Source organism: Polypterus senegalus, chromosome 18 (assembly GCF_016835505.1).
Source record: "Polypterus senegalus isolate Bchr_013 chromosome 18, ASM1683550v1, whole genome shotgun sequence".
In the NCBI taxonomy this organism is placed as follows: Eukaryota; Metazoa; Chordata; class Cladistia; order Polypteriformes; family Polypteridae; genus Polypterus; species Polypterus senegalus.
In genome coordinates this window covers 37,894,056-37,909,296 of record NC_053171.1, presented here as the reverse complement: position 1 = coordinate 37,909,296, position 15,241 = coordinate 37,894,056, and the positions used below count along the sequence as shown (strand labels likewise).

General features: G+C 42.5%; 1 protein-coding gene across 2 annotated transcripts in view; it reads right to left on the bottom strand.

Moving 5' to 3' along the window:
- ttll5 (tubulin tyrosine ligase-like family, member 5) overlaps positions 1–15,241 on the bottom strand; it is a 311,958-nt gene that overhangs the window by 67,191 nt on the left and 229,526 nt on the right. The gene's annotated exons all lie outside the window — the stretch shown is intronic.

Sequence of the window (15,241 nt, the reverse complement as noted above, 5' to 3'; positions counted from 1 at the left end):
TTGCCCCCTGAACCTAATAACTGGTTGGCTACCCTTAGCAGCAATAACTGCAATCAAGCGTTTGCGATAACTTGCAATGAGTCTTTTACAGCGCTCTGGAGGAATTTTGGCCCACTCATCTTTGTAGAATTGTTGTAATTCAGCTTTATTTGAGGGTTTTCTAGCATGAACCGCCTTTTTAAGGTCATGCCATAGCATCTCAATTGGATTCAGGTCAGGACTTTGACTAGGCCACTCCAAAGTCTTCATTTTGTTTTTCTTCAGCCATTCAGAGGTGGATTTGCTGATCTGTTTTGGGTCATTGTCCTGTTGCAGCACCCAAGATCTCTTCAGCTTGAGTTGACGAACAGATGGCCGGACATTCTCCTTCAGGATTTTTTGGTAGACAGTAGAATTCATGGTTCCATCTATCACAGCAAGCCTTCCAGGTCCTGAAGCAGCAAAACAACCCCAGACCATCACACTACCACCACCATATTTTACTGTTGGTATGATGTTCTTTTTCTGAAATGCTGTGTTCCTTTTACGCCAGATGTAATGGGACATTTGCCTTCCAAAAAGTTCAACTTTTGTCTCATCAGTCCACAAGGTATTTTCCCAAAAGTCTTGGCAATTATTGAGATGTTTCTTAGCAAAATTGAGACGAGCCCTAATGTTCTTTTTGCTTAACAGTGGTTTGCGTCTTGGAAATCTGCCATGCAGGCCGTTTTGCCAGTCTCTTTCTTATGGTGGAGTCGTGAACACTGACCTTAATTGAGGCAAGTGAGGCCTGCAGTTCTTTAGATGTTGTCCTGGGGTCTTTTGTGACCTCTCGGATGAGTCGTCTCTGCGCTCTTGGGGTAATTTTGGTCGGCCGCCACTCCTGGGAAGGTTCACCACTGTTCCATGTTTTTGCCATATGTGGATAATGGCTCTCACTGTGGTTCGCTGGAGTCCCAAAGCTTTAGAAATGGCTTTATAACCTTTACCAGACTGATAGATCTCAATTACTTCTGTTCTCATTTGTTCCTGAATTTCTTTGGATCTTGGCATGATGTCTAGCTTTTGAGGTGCTTTTGGTCTACTTCTCTGTGTCAGGCAGCTCCTATTTAAGCGATTTCTTGATTGAAACAGGTGTGGCAGTAATCAGGCCTGGGGGTGGCTACGGAAATTGAACTCAGGTGTGATATACCACAGTTAGGTTATTTTTTAACAAGGGGGCAATTACTTTTCACACAGGGCCATGTAGGTTTGGATTTTTTTTCTCCCTAAATAATAAAAACTATCATTTAAAAACTGCATTTTGTGTTTACTTGTGTTATATTTGACTAATGGTTAAATGTGTTTGATGATCAGAAACATTTTGTGTGACAAACATGCAAAAGAATAAGAAATCAGGAAGGGGGCAAATAGTTTTTCACACCATTGTATATATATATACATATATACACAATCTTAATTTATTTATCCATTCCTAAATAATTAAATGGGCAGGCTATTTTGTATCAGTGCAATACGCTGTTTGTTAAAACGTATGACTCCCGCTCTTATGTGCAAGTCTGCGTGGATATTATGAACTATCGTATCTGTTCAAGTTCTATTTAAATTTTAAATAGAAGGAATTTTTATTTAGTCGACAGAAATATCTTTGGTAAGAATGTAAGTTAAATGTAGGCATCATTGCATAAATTTTTCTTCACCATATAAATGTAAAGAGTAAATTCGACTTACATTCCAACCAAAGATATTTGTGTCGACTAAATCAGGGGTGTCAAACTCAATTGCACAGGGGGCCAAAATCCAAAACACACTTTACGTCGCGGGCGAACAGGATAAACATTTATTGAACACACTAAAACTAAACTTTTAAAACTTTAAAACTTTTAAAACTTAACTTTTTTGAACATAAATATGAATAAAAACAGACAGGAATATTATTCCGGAATAAATCAACTCAAAACTTAAATAACTTATAATATTTTGCTCTCCATAAAAATATATCCTGTCAAAATTATACAAATTAAAATATGAACATGCTGCATAACAAAACCTGGAAATATAAATAAAATTTGTTCTTTTCAGCAATAACAAATCAAATCCTTCAGTTGTCTTTGCTCATATGTCATTTTATCAGAGCTGGACGCCTGGCATCTTTTTTTGGCAACAAGTTCGTTTCTGTTTGGTGTGAGGTTCGGTGTTGTGGAGATTCTCAGGATTGACTGCAGGTGCTCATCAGTGAGGCGACTCCTGTGTGCTGTTTTGTTAGTCTTCATCACTGAGAAAAGCTTCTCACACAGATATGTGCTACCAAACATGCACAAGGTTCGAGCCGCATGTAGACGGAGCTGGAGCATTTCTGCGGGAATGGAGTGAATAAACTGTGCGGGCCCTGCAGTATCGTACTTTGCCTTCAGTGTGCCATTACACTGCAGCTCAATCACCTCCATCTGAATCTGCACAGGTGCAGTTTCCACATCGATGGCAAATGGGTTGCGAAACAACTCAAAATTCTTTTTTTGTTCTTCAAAGTCACCAAAGCGCTGTGCGAACTCAGTGCGCAGTGCGCTCAGTTTATCAGCAAAGTGCGTATTTGGGAACACCGTTGTGCCAACTTGGTTCAACATTACTTGGCAACAGGGAAAGTGGGGCAAGTTGCACTGGTGCATTTGTGTCTCCCATAAAAGTAGCTTCACTTGAAATCACTTTGTGATTTTGCACGGGTAAAAACGTCTGCTGAAGTGTTATTCTTTTTTAACTCTTCTGCTTTCTGTATCTTCTGCATTGCGTTCAGGTCTTTCAGGTTATCTTGATGTTTTGTCTCATAGTGCTGTCTTAGATTAAATTCTGTAATTACAGCCACATTAGCTCCACAAATGAGACACACGGGTTCAGTACACATATACTCAGCCTCCCATCGGTTTTTAAAGGCTCTATTTTCAGAATCAACTTTTCTCTTCGGCATCGTGTGGGCTAGCTTCGCAATAACTTGCAGCATCATAAGCAGGACTCGATTAACGCGGTAAGTGTTCGGCAAGGCAGCTGAAGCGCTGCATTATGGGATCTGTAGTTTATTGTGTTACCAGCGCTTCATATCCCCGGGCCATTAATAACAATAATACAGTATATAAAATGATCTCGTGGGCCGGATAGAATTACAGTTACAGTACTTGAGTTTGACACATATGTACTAAATAGAACTTGAAAAGATATATTTTTTCGAATGTGATCACGCAATTCAGATCGAGTTGATGCGCACTACAGTACATCGAGCCCACGTGCTATTGTGGTTTTGCCTGCGTGCCTCAATATGTCACCCTCCCCTCACTCTTACTTTTTTACCGTTCATCTAATGAATACACCGAGTATGGCTTTACCAAAACAATCATCGAATAAAGTATCCATCATTCATAAAGCTTCAATTGGTGATCTGTCTTTCTGCGTTAACCGCATATTTTTTCATAGGTCTCAAACCAAAGAGATGTGAAGGTAAAATGAATCGGGAAGCGCGCGTACATACTCAGTGCATCCCCTCTCGGGAATCGAACCTCGGACGTCGGTGCTAGTGGCGAACTCTCTACCATTGCGCCACGGCGTGTGGTTTATCTATTTGAGCGTATGTAGATCGGGCTATATATATACATATATATATATATACACATATACACAGAAGTAGTGTGTTAAAGAAGTTATGAAAAAGAAATGGGAACATTTTAAAAATAACGTAACATGAGTGTCTAATATACAGTAACTGTTTTGCGAGTGTTAGGAGTGTTGCTGTCATCAAGGATTTGATTATCATTATTTCTTTCAATCAGGTTCGTATTTGTAGGATGTGTTCAAGTTACATTCCGAGTTTGTCAATCGTTGTTAAGATAACAGGTTTCATTCATCGATTCGTTTCTTACTGCATTAATAAACAGCTCGTCTTCCTCTTTATCTGAGATGTGAAACACTGCATGCACGGGTTTTTTTTTTTACACTGTGTTCCTTTAGCGGGACATTGACTTTTTCCACCGTGTGCTTTGTTTCCGCAGTAGCTGCACTTATGAATATGCTTGTATGTATCACATGCTTCATATTTTTTTGCTGCCTTCTCAATTGTGTAATTCGGTTTTTGTTCAGCACTCTTTGGAACTGATGCTTTTTGTCTGCGCACTGCGTCATTTCACGTGAGCCGCTCGGTGTACATGCATCGAAGGCTTCCAGCTCCTGTATTTAATGTTAGCTAAGACCCGGCACTTAAAAGTTTCTTTCGCAGTTTGGCCGAGTTTGTGCCAAACACCACCCTGACCATCTCATCCTCCTCTGCATAAGCACAGTCCTTTACCCATGAATATTTAGCGGCAGTGTTTCTATTGACTTGCCGCTGACGGACGGCCTTATATGGGCAGGCACTAAATTACGTGGGAGGCGTAACTCCGCCTCCCACGGGCATCGAGCAGAAGTCTATTATAGTAAATGGACGAAAAAATAGGTTCCAGTTATGACCATTACGTGTAGAATTTCGAAATGACAAAAAAATCAATAACTTTTGTAAGTAAGCTGTAAGGAATGAGCCTGCCAAATTTCAGCATTCTACCTACACAGGAAGTTGGAGAATTAGTGATGAGTCAGTGAGTGAGTGCTTTGCCTTTTATTAGTATACTAGCAGAATACCCGCGCTTCGCAGCGGAGAAGTAGTGTGTTAAAGAAGTTATGAAAAAGAAAAGCAAACATTTTAAAAATAACGTAAGATGATTGTTAATGTAATTGTTTTGTCATTGATATGAGTGTTGTTGTCATATCTATCTATATATATATATATATATATATATATATATATATATATATATATATATATATATATATATAGCAAAATAGCTGCATTGGCAGCGAGAAGTAAAAAGAAAAGGAAACATTTTAATAATAACGTAACATGATTGACAATGTAATTGTTTTGTAATTGTCATGAGTGTTGCTATATATATATATATATATATATATATATATATATATATATATATATATATTGTCACAAGAACGAGACATGGACAGATAAAGAGTTGGGGCAGCCACCCGTATATTGTGGTATCCTGGCTGCAAAGTCGTTTTCTTGTAAAATACAGAGCACTGAAGTGCATACAACCGAGTCCAAAACAAGACTGAGGAAACAAAGGAAAGGGGCAGGTTTTAAAGGGGAGACAGGAAGTGAGGTCGATGGATCTGGCACGTGGTCTTCCACCATTGGCTCAGAGTCGGAGGTGACATCAGAGGGACTGGAGCTGGTGTGGCCGAGTTCCATTGGCTCAGTCCCGAAGTGATGTCAGGAGATCCAGGTGAAATCCCCGGGATGGTCTACAGGCAAGGAGAAAAGAGTCAGTGCACTCTGCCACACCCCGGCATGCCTCCAACTGCCTTCACTCAAGCCCTTTAGCTGCCTCCCATGCGCACGTGTGTGACAAGGCCCCCTTAGCCCAGACCCGACGGGTCGGGCGACCTAACCGAGAGGTCGGAACCCGAGAAAGAGCATCAGCGCTGGCGGAGAGCCCGACGATGAACGAGCAAAACTTGTACGGCTGCAGGTCAAGAAACCACCGGGTGACCCGCGGATTCACTCCTTGTGGAGGGCCATCCACTGTAGGGTGCATGGTCCGTGACAAGGGTGAATTCCCGCCCAACAGGTAGTACCTCAGCTGAGTAATCGCCATTTAATCGCCAGAGCCTCCCTCTCCACCGCAGCATACCTGGTCTCCCGTCCAACAGTTTCCGCTCAGGAACATGATGGGGTGCTCCACACCATCGACGCTTTGGCTCAGCACGGCGCCCAGGCCTGTGTCCGGCGTCCGCCTGGAGGATGAAAGGCAAAGAAAAGTTAGGTGCCATCAAAACAGGTGTGGACGTAAGGGCCTGCTTTAAGTCACCAAATGCGCCTGTTTTTTCAGTCCATGCCACAATGTTCGGGGCCCTCTTCTTTGTTAAATCAGTCAAGGGCGCGCCTCTCCAAAACCGGGTACAAACCGGCGGTAGTACCCGCTAACCCGAAAGGCTTGGACCTGCCGCTTGGTTCATGGACGGGCCATTTCAGAATGGCATCAATTTTGGAGCACTGTGGCCTTACGGTACCCACCCACCAGGTAGCCTAAATATTTGGCCTCGCTTAATCCAAGAAGCATTTCTGGGATTAATCCGAGCCCGCCTCACCAAGTGTCCGTAATACCGCTTGGACATGCTGTAGGTGTTCCTTCCATGTGCTGGAATAGATGACCACGCCATCCAGGTAGGCAGCACTGTATGAGTTATGAGGTCAAGCACTTTGTCCACCAGACGCTGAAAGGTTGCTGGAGCCCCGTAACCCAAATGGAAGGACACGATACTGCCAGTGTCCGCTAGGGGTACTAAACGCGTTTTACCTTCGGAGTCCGCTAAAGGAACCTGCCAGTACCCTTCGTCATGTCAAGTGTGGTCAGGTATTGAGCCTGTCCAAGCCTCTCGAGGAGGTCGCCCACGCTGGCATTGGATAAGCATCAAATTGGGAGACTTGATTGCCGACGGAAGTCATTGCAGAACCTCCAACTTCCGTCAGGCTTACCGACGAGCACAATGGGGCTGGACCAGGGACTATAACTTTCCTCAATCACACCTAGCTCCAGCATGCGCTTGATCTCAAGCTCCACTTCAGCCTTTTTTGCCTCGGGAAGACGATACGGGCGTTCTCGACAACAACCCCGGCTCTGTCACATGTTGTGCTCAATCAGAGAGGTCCTTCCGGGTTCTCACTGACTACCTCCCAACGGTCCGGATAACTGTTTCCAGCTCCTGCCGCTGTCTGGGACTTAAGTCCGTGCCGGGTTAAGGTCGTGTGTGTGAGCGAAGAGTGAGCGGGCTGGCCGGAGGAGGGATCGGGTCCCTGTCCTTCCACGGTTTCAGCAGGTTCACATGATAAACCCGCCCTTTGGCCGACGCATTGGGTTGACTCACCAAATAGTCACCAGTCCCTTCCTCTCCTTAACTTCAGAGGGGCCCTGCCAGTGGGCAAGCAATTTAGAGTGGGAGGTAGGCACTAGGACCATGACCCGATCTCCGGGCGGAACTCCCAAGAGACGTGCGTTGTAGTACCGGCCTGTGCTGCTTGAGCCTCCTCCATGTGACTTTTAAGGACAGGCCAATCTTTCCAAATCTATCGCGTAACTGCGCGATATACTCCAGTATGTTTGTGGAGGGAAGAGCCTCTTCTTCCCAGCCTTCTTTCAAAATATCTAATATGCCCCGAGGTTGTCGCCCGTATAGTAGTTCAAAAGGGGAGAACCCCGTGGAGGCTTGTGGGACTTCCCGATAGGCAAAAAGGACGAGGGGGAGGAGCTGATCCCAGTTCCTTCCATCCTCGCTGACCACCTTACGCAGCATTTGCTTGAGAGTTTGATTAAACCTCTCTACTAATCCGCCGGTTTGAGGATGATACACCGAGGTCTTTAAATGCTTTATTTTCAGTAATCTGGCAGTCTCCTTGAACGTTTCCGAGGTGAAGGGGGTCCCCTGGTCTGTCAAGACTTCTTTGGGGATCCCCACGCGCGCGAATACCCCTAGTAATTCCCGTGCGATGGCTTTAGAGGTAGCTGAGCGCAACGGAACAGCTTCGGGTATCGTAGCGTAATCCACGAGGACTAAAATGTACTTGTGTCCTCGGCTGAGGGCTCCAGGGTCCCACCAGGTCGACCCCATTCTGTGGAAGGGAACGCCAATCAGTGGAATAGGAACAGAGGAGCACGGTCCCTCCTAGGAATTTGTCGCAGTTGACACTCCGGCAGGAAGCGCAAAAGTTTACCTAACCTCCTCATTAATTCCTGGCCAGTAGAAACGGAGCTTGATCCGCTCCAGAGTTTTTCGGTGCCCAGGTGGCCACCTAGGAGGTGGGCGGTGCTAGCTCGCAGACCTGCCGCCGGAAGGTACGCTGCACCAGCAGCAGCCTCGCCTCCTGCCCGCCATGCATTGCTACACGGTAAAGGAGGTCATTATCTAGCACAAAGTAGGGGCCCTGTGGCATCGACTGATTAGTGCGCTGGCCATTGACAAGGACCACTGCATTTTTTACAAACTTCAGGGAGTCATCATTCCATTGCTCCCTTCTAAAAGAAGCCGGCGCTTTTAAATTGGAACCGCAACACGGAGAGAGGGTCAGCGCCGACCTCAATGGGCGTGGTTTCTCCCGCCCGCCGCGCTGGTGGATGACGGTTAGCCCGCGACGCCCGGAGTTGCCACGCCAGTCAGGGGACGCTTCCTCTCTCTGCCGGCTGATTACACGGCGTGGAGGCAGCTTGAGACGGGTTATCTCCGCCCATAACGAGGCCCAAATTAACCCCGGAGTGGTATGTGTCTCACCGCTTTGATTTTAGACCAGTCCCGCCCTAGTATCACCGGGTGTGGAGGATCAGGTAGGACGCTACGGTGAGTTTACTAACTGACCCTCCGTAACTGATGACACAGCGGCGGACCTGTACCAGCGGATGTCTCCGTGGACACAGGTTATACCGGTCTTAAATTTTAGCCACTGTTGCGGTTGCACAAAGCGGCGGGCAACAATGGAAATGTTGCTGCCGGAGTCGAACAAACCTGTGGTCTTGTGTCCGCTGGACGCATCACCACGCCAGTATGTGGGACCGCCAACGGATTAGCAGAGCACACCAACCCTCCTCGCCTCCACCTGCATTCCTCCTGCCCCAAGCGGTTTGCGCGCCTGCACCGCGGACGCCACGAGCCCGGATTGTACAGGGAGGGGCTAGGTCTTGGAACGCACTCGCTGGTTTGACATGAGGACGGTTCTGCTCCCCAGAGTGTGAGGCCGCCTCTGCGCTCCATAAGCTCTATGAGCTCAGACATGTTCTTAAACCGCCGCCCAAACCGCTGGGTGAAGCCACGGGAAGCGCTTCCAGGAGCAGATAGCAAGCTACCTGCTCTATTATTTGGTAGGGCGTGTTTTCAAATGGCCGTAGCCAATGCCCTACCATTGCCCATAAGGACCAGGCTTGTTTGTTGGTCGGCCGCTCAGGGTCCAACCTCCATTTTTATTTTATTCACCTGCCAGTCTGGGGCACCCCTAGGTGGTAAATGGGGCTTTGGTTTCGAGGGAGGCAGGCACTCTCCCCAAGAGAGCATACTGAGTCCCTTTGCCTCCCTCCAGGGCAGCCCAATTCTGTGAGCCCCACCCGCACACCCCTGGCCTCCAGATGGCCTAGTTATGAGTGCTGGGAGCGGAGCCCGCACCGGTCACGCCGACCACGGGCACCCTCCCCGCCTGAAGACTCGCCCCGCACGCCCCACCTGGGTATATTGCAGGTCCTGTCCCCTTCTCTCTGGGACTTCTCCATCCTGCCGACTACGCCACTGTCACAAGAACGAGACATGGACAGATAAAGAGTTGGGGCAGCCACCCGTATATTGTGGTATCCTGGCTGCAAAGTCGTTTTCTTGTAAAATACAGAGCACTGAAGTGCATACAACCGAGTCCAAAACAAGACTGAGGAAACAAAGGAAAAGGGGCAGGTTTTAAAGGGGAGACAGGAAGTGAGGTCGATGGATCTGGCACGTGGTCTTCCACCATTGGCTCAGAGTCGGAGGTGACATCAGAGGGACTGGAGCTGGTGTGGCCGAGTTCCATTGGCTCAGTCCCGAAGTGATGTCAGGAGATCCAGGTGAAATCCCCGGGATGGTCTACAGGCAAGGAGAAAAGAGTCAGTGCACTCTGCCACACCCCGCATGCCTCCAACTGCCTTCACTCAAGCCCTTTAGCTGCCTCCCATGACGTGTGTGACAATATATATATATATATATATATATATACACACACACACATACATATATACATATACATATATATACACATACTGTATATATACACACACACATATATACATACTGTATATACAACATATACATATCTACATATATACTGTATATACACATATATATACAAATCTACATATATATATCTACATATATATATTAGGTGGGACTCGATTAAAAAATTAATCCAATTAATTAGAGGCTGTGTAAGAATTAATCTTGATTAATCGTATGTAATCGACACGAATTTGCCCCAAATCGCAAATGTTTTTTTTTTTTTTTATTTAAAACGGTTTTAGTGGGCTTACAGAATCAAATAATAGACATGGACATGAATATTGTAAACTGAAGCTGTTTTAATTTCTGAAAAAAAAGCTTTTAAACTGCATTTGAATTCAAAACAGAAACAAAAATATCATCCCTGGTTAAAATTGGGCAGACTTAAAAATAAAGTGGTAGTTTAAGTACTTTAAGTACATTTTCAGAATAGTATTGTCTTTAAATAATAATAACCAAAATTTCACCATAAAGTGCAGTTTTTCTTCTTAAAAAATAAGTCAGAAACATAAAAGGTAATTTGACCAGCTTACTCTTTAAACTCTGAGTAACATTAGCCAAAATTATTTTGTACATTAGGCTAAAACAGTGTGATCATTGAACATTTTGTAATTAGATGTATTTAGAATTACTAACGGTCACGGAAGTCCAATGATCCCCAGTAAGAGCCACAAAGTCCGCTTTCTGTAATGCATCTAATTTTGCTTGCTTTTCAGTGTGCACAAAACCATGCTTTTATCAAGGCTTCGCGGTAGTCGAAATGATCAGTCGTAGGAACGCGCTTTATTCCGACTCTAACATTTTTGTAGCTGTGATGTGTGCATCAGTGTAATGGATGTACCAGGAAATCATGCATTGACAAAAGTTCCCGCTTGCTTGGAATTGAAAGTGTGATTAAATGCGCTATTTTTAACGCGCTATGGAGTACATGCATCAAGCTTCTCAACTGTGCTTGTGCTAAGAAAGGGAAAATTTTAAAAATAACGTAACATGATTCTGCGTTAACCTAATATTTTTCATACGCCCCAAACCAAGGAGATGGGAAGGTAAAATGAATCGGTAGCGCTACATAGTCAGTACATCCCTCTCGAATCAACCTTGAATGTCGGCATTAGAGGCTTAAGACTCTACAATTGCGCCACCGCTTGTCTATGCTAAAGTATGTATTGTAGATCGGGCTATAGATATACATTTATATATATATACCCGTATCGCAGTGGAGAAGTAGAAGTTATGAAAAGAAAAGGGAACATTTTAAAAATAACGTAACATGATTGTCAATATACAGTAATTGTTTTGTGAGTGTTATTGAATGTTGCTGTCATCAAGGATTTGATTATCATTATTTCTTTCAATCAGGCTCAATTTGTACGATGTGTTCAAGTTACATTCCGTGTTTGTCAATCGCTGTAAAGATAAGAGGTTTCATTCATCGATTAGTTCCTTACTGCATCAATAAACAGCTCGCCTTCCTTTTATCTGTGATGTGACAAACTGCATGCACGGGTTTTTTTTTTTTTTTTACGCTGTCTTCCTTTAGCGGGACATTGACTTTTTCCACCGTGTGCTTTGTTTCCACAGTAGCTGCATTTATGAATATGCTTATCAGACGCTTCATATTTTTGCTGCCTTTTCAATTGTGTAATTCGGTTTTGTTCAGCTCTTTGGAACTGTTGCTTTTATCTGTGCACTGCATCAGTTCACGTGAGCCACTCGGTGTACTTGCATCGAAGGTTCCCAGCTGTGCTGGTGCCATCTCGTGCTATGTCCATAGCTTTATTTAATGTTACCTTAGTCCTGGCACTTAAAACTTTCTCTGGCAGTTTCGCTGAGTTTGTGTCAAACACCACCCTGACCATCTCATCTTCCTCTCCATAAGCACAGTCCTTCACCCGTGAATATTTACCCGTGGCAGTTTGCTATTGGATTGCCGCTGACGGATGGCCTTATATGGGCAGGCACTAAATTACAAACGCCAGCGGCAGCCTGTCTTATGAACTTAATTTAAAGTGTAGGTTTACATCGTGCTTTGTTTCCGAAGTAGCAGAACTCGCTTCTTATTGTTTCGCTGCCTTCTCAATTATATAATGCATGTTTTCTTGAGCGCTTTTTTGAGGTCTTCCTGGTTTTCTATGTACTGCGTGATTACGTGGGAGGCGTGATGATGTCACACGAAACTCCGCCCCCACGGCGTTGAAGCTCATCTCCATTACAGTAAATGGAGAAAAACTGCTTCCAGTTATGACCATTACGCATAGAATTTCGATATAAAACCTGTCCAACTTTTGTAAGGAAGTTGTAAGGAATCAACCTGCCAAATTTCAGCCTTCCACCCACACGGGAAGTTGGAGAATTAGTGATGAGTGAGTGAGTGAGTGAGTGAGGGCTTTGCCTTTTATTAGTATAGATATATATATATCAATCTCTTTTATATTCTGATGCATGTGTACTGCACACCTTGTGTTTAAGTGGAAATCCATGAAAGTCCACTGGTTTGCTTGTATTAAAGGCTATTTAACCCACGACCAAATATATCCTACCTTTGCACACATAATACTGTCGATTGTACAGGGTTATAGCCCCAGATGTGACCTAAAGATTTGAGGATATCTGTAATCCAACAAATGCAGACTGTTCACAGGTAGGAGAAGGGACAAAACTCACTAGGCAGCCTTGTCTATTGCCATTTGTGTGCTTTTGGCATTTAAAAAACGGGCATTTCTAAAAGGTTCTAATTAGACTCTTTGTACAATTACATACTGCAAAGGCAAATCCAGAAAAAAACTACTTTATTTCTGTACAACAATGTATTGCTTCAAAGCATTGGTATTTTTTACACAACCACATTCATGATGAATTCCTTCTGCTATTCATTTGCTGAATTAAATATTACAAAATAAGTATTTTAATCATTAAACCCAAATAAAGTTTCAGGTCACTCTCTGACCCTTATTACAAACTCAATGCACACAAAGCACTGCTCGACTCTTGGAGGAGATTTTTGGTGAAGATTTTTTCTAGGCTAAGTAGAGGGGGTTTAAAAGGTCAGTGATTCTTCTGTGCCATGCATAACCACAGTGAAATGCCTTGGTCCCTAATCACTTTGACCAGGTAAATCTGGAAAAAAAATACATTTGTGTGCTTTTGGCATTTAAAAAACTGGCATTTCTAAAAGGTTCTAATTAGACTCTTTGTATAATTACATACTACTAAGGCAAATTTAGAAAAAAAACTATCCATTTATTAGTACATTTCTTTTTGAGTCTCTCTAACGTTTTTCTTGTGTTAAGCATTTATCTAGAGCTGCAATCAGTCTGTTTAAAGTCTGAACTACTCCAATGACTATCACTGATTCTTTGAAGTGTTGAACTCTTTTCAACTTGAAATGAAATGGGCAGTTTGACAAGGGATCACATTCACAGAAACTACGGTGTAATAACTCTGTCCTTTGCCAACAACAACATCACCTCACTTTCATTAATTAGACCAAACCTCAGCTGAAACACTGACATCATAACAACTGAATAACAAACATGAAACAATAATAATCTACTATTTCAGGTTGTAGGCAATGTAAATCTAATACATCCCAAATATAAATGACATTTTAATGCTGATTGGTTTTCATTAATAATATGACAGAAGATACTTGCCATATATTAAGTTTCAGCTAAAGAGTGTTAATTTTAAAAGGCTGTACATTTAAAGGGAAACTGACAATTTACCTATAACTCACAAAGAGATGTATTTTAACAAAAGCGGAATACAGTGACCCATTAAAAAAGGTATCTAAACAACCAAGCTGAAGTCTAATAAAACTGAGCCACCTGACATCACTTGTGTACAACTTCCCTAATGTTCTTGCATAAACGCAACTGAATTGCTGTCAGTTTCACCTCATCAACACAACACTGTTGTCATTCTATTAATTCAGTATTACACATCTTCATAGTTTTCTTACATGATTAAAACAAAATATTGGTACTTTTTTCTGGTTGATCTGATGATTTGTTTTCGCATTCATTTTGAAGTACAGAGAATCTAAACTTAATATAGTTTCTGTCAGTGAATTCTGTTTATTTTATGTGTCATTTTGTTTTGAAATTTTACTGCGGCACTATTTTGTGTTTAAAGGTTGCTGCTATTTTGAGCAGCCATTACTATTACACAACAGGTGGGCTAGGGAAAGCAGAAAATGGAATTCACAAAACTTGACACTATTGGTGCTACAGTGCTTAAGCTGACATTTTGTGTAACTAATTGTTCACATTTAAAGATACTTTCTGTAAACATTTGCGAGTGCCTTAGTCTAAACTTTTGGGTACCATATCTTGCTTTAGGATCCCATTTCGGGTTCAATTATTAGTCTTTCTGTTAATGAACCCACACTCTAAATTTAATCTTTCGTTATACTCCTGCATTTGCATGGAAATTGCTACCCCTAGATTTTCTTGTCAGTTGTTTGGTAAAGGAAATTTGCACCAAAAGAGTTTTTTTTTTACAGTATAAAAACAGAAGGAAGAATGTTTTCACGTATGTATGTCTATATACAATCCAGAAGCATGCAGTCAGATCAACGGTCACATCTAATGTTGCATCATTGTTTATGTATACATGAGCCTATGTGTAAACAGGGTCTCCTGCTGGGTTAGGTTGCTGCTTGCATAGGAAAAGAGAGAGATAAACATTCAATAAAAAATAGCACTAATTCAATCATAAGAGAAGATTTGTGAAACTATATAAAAGGACCATATTCATAAAATTGGTTTTTACTGAAATACAAAAAAAAAAGAGTCTCATTTATATACTTGTGAAATATTCCAAGAATTTTAAACACTGACATACTCTCTTCTTCATGGAAAAAAATAAGGTGAATATTCAGATTTAGTAACTGGTGACACTTTTAGAAGGAGTGTCTAAGACTTAGTTTTCTATTGTGTATCCAAAGAGCAAAACACATATAAAAAAGGAGGAATACCCCATACAAAGAAAAAAAGAAAATTAAGACAATAGAAAAAAGTGCAAGGGGTGAATAATCAGTAGTAAGCAACAGTAAAATGCCAAGAAGGCAGCAGCATCCTTTTTGAACAGCAGTAGTTTCCCCCCATATTTGTTAGAAATATCCATCACTTGATTTGATCCTGTAATCAAATAATTGTGACTAACCCAAGAATATAAGGAATCAGTGCACCTTTGTTACTGGCATTTGGATATCTGATGGTAACTAATCTCTTAACAGAGAAGATTATCAGAAAACAAAAATAATAAATGTTTTGCATTAAGTTTATAAATTAAATTATATTTTAGGTTACATTAATGCAGAAAGCCAGATAACTGTTAAAATAGTCACAAGGTTTCTACACAAAATATATGCACAGCTTCAAATAAA